The 2,463-nt window shown below is 38.2% G+C and overlaps 1 pseudogene; it reads left to right on the top strand.

Annotated features, from left to right (window-relative positions):
• The first annotated feature begins 937 nt into the window (after nt 1-937).
• LOC111164040 (guanine nucleotide-binding protein G(I)/G(S)/G(O) subunit gamma-5 pseudogene) lies at nt 938-2,189 on the top strand (annotated as a pseudogene).
• Nucleotides 2,190-2,463: the final 274 nt, after the last annotated feature.

Raw genomic sequence — 2,463 nt, 5'->3', positions numbered from 1 at the left:
CTATCTACAGATTCAATGCAATCCCTATCAAACTACCAATGGCATTTTTCACAGAACTAAAACAAAAAATTTCACAATTTGTATGGAAACACAAAACACCCTGAATAGCCAAAGCAATCTTGAGAAAGAAAAACGGAGCTGGACCGAATCAGGCTCCCAGACTTCAGACTATACTGCAAAGCTACAGTAATCAAGACAGTATGGTACTGGCACACAAACAGAAATATAGATCAATGGAACAGGATAGAAAGCCCAGAGATAAAACCACACACATATTGTCACCTTATTTTTGATAAAGGGGGCAAGAATACAATGGAGAAAAGACTGCCTCTTCAATAAGTGATGCTGGGATAACTGGACAGCTACATGTAAAAGAATGAAAGTAGAGCACTCCCTAACACCATACACAAAAATAAACTCAAAATGGATTAAAGACCTAAATGTAAGGCCAGACACTATAAAACTCTTAGAGGAAAACATAGGCAGAACACTCTATGACCTAAATCACAGCAAGATCCTTTTTGACCCACCTCCTAGAGAAAGGGAAATAAAAACAAAAATAAACAAATGGGACCTAATGAAACTTCAAAGCTTTTGCACAGCAAAGGAAACCATAATCAAGATGAAAAGACAGCCCTCAGAATGGGAGAAAATATTTGCAAATGAAGCAACTGACAAAGGATTAATCTCCAAAATTTACAAGCAGCTCATGCAGCTCAGTATCATAAAAACAAACAACCCAATCCAAAAATGGGCAGAAAACCTAAACAGACATTTCTTCAAAGAAGATATATAGATTGCCAACAAACACATGAAAGGATGCTCAACATCACTAATCATTAGAGAAATGCAAATCCAAACTATAATGAGGTATCATCTCACAACAGTGAGAATGGTCATCATCAAAAAATCTACAAACAATAAATGCTGGAGAGAGTGTGGGGAAACGTGAACCCACTTGCACTGTTGGTGGGAATGTAAATTGATACAGCCACTATAGAGAACTGTATGTAGGTTCCTTAAAAAACTAAAAATAGAACTACCATATGACCCAGCAAACCCACTACTGGGCATATAACCTGAGAAAACCATAATTCAAAAAGACAGGTGAACCACAATGTTCATCGCAGCTCTATTTACAATAGCCAGGACATGGAAGCAACCTAAGTGTCCATCGACAGAGGAATGGATAAAGAATATGTGACACATATATACAGGGGAATATTACTCAGCCATAAAAAGAAAAAAATTGAGTTACTTGTCATGAGGTGAATGGACCTAGTGTCTGTCATACAGAGTGAAGTCAGTCAGAAAGAGAAAAACAAATACTGTATGCTAACACATATATATGGAATCTTTAAAAAAAAAAATGGTTCTGACGAACCTAGGGGCAGGACAGGAATAAAGACGTATAGATAGAAAACGGACTTGAGGACACGGGGAGGTGGAAGGGTAAGCTGCGATGAAGTGAGAGAGTGGCATGGACATATATACACTACGAAATGTGAAATAGATACCTAGTGGGAAGCAGCCACATAGCACAGGGAGGTCAGCTCGGTGCTTTGTGACCACCTAGAGGGGGTGGGTTAGGGAGGGTGGGAGGGAGACACAAGAGAGAGGAGATATGCAGATATATGTATATGTATAGCTGATTCACTTTCTTATAAAGCAGAAACTAACACACCATTGTAAAGCAATTATACTCCAATAAAGATGTTAAAAAAAGAGCTCTCACGTGAGCCATGTCTGGTTCCTCCAGCGTCGCCGCTATGAAGAAAGTGGTTCAACAACTCCGGCTGGAGGCTGGGCTCAACCGCATGAAGGTTTCCCAGGCAGCTGCAGATTTGAAACAATTCTGTCTGCAGAATGCTCAACATGACCCTCTGCTGACTGGAGTATCTTCAAGTACAAATCCCTTCAGACCTCAGAAAGTCTGTTCCTTTTTGTAGTAAAATGAATCTTTGCAAGGTTTTTAAACCACTTTTCATAAACGGGTGAATATTCAAAGGAAAGCTAAATCTGAAGCCTGTACAAAAGCCTGTCTCTATAACATGTGCCATACTATACAAACTTCTACTTTTGTCAGTCTACCTCTCTGAATATTCATGAATTTCTGTTTCACAAGGGTAATTATTTTATATACACTGGTGGCAGCATACAATAAAATACTTAGTATAAAAAATAAAAAAGATGTTAAAAAAAATTTAATGTATCAATGTTTCTCAAAGTGTTGTCACTAGACCAGCAGCATCATGATCCCTTGCTGACTTATTAGAAAAAAACTCTCAGGCCACATCCCACAGGTACTAAATCAGACACTGGGAGTAAAGCCAGCAGGCAATGTTTTAACACGTTTACCTAATGATTTTAATGCACACTAAAGTTTGAGAACTACTAGACTAGGTTATGCTTTTATAGGAAAAATCATCTCCCAAATCATAGCAATTTAACAGAACAAGATTT

The sequence above is a fragment of the Delphinapterus leucas genome, chromosome 12, assembly GCF_059928025.1.
Source record: "Delphinapterus leucas isolate spDelLeu-1000000601 "Yukka" chromosome 12, BTC_Dleu_Yukka2, whole genome shotgun sequence".
NCBI lineage: Eukaryota > Metazoa > Chordata > Mammalia > Artiodactyla > Monodontidae > Delphinapterus > Delphinapterus leucas.
The sequence above is the reverse complement of the archived record's forward strand: the minus strand, read 5'-3'. Positions and strand labels throughout refer to the sequence as shown.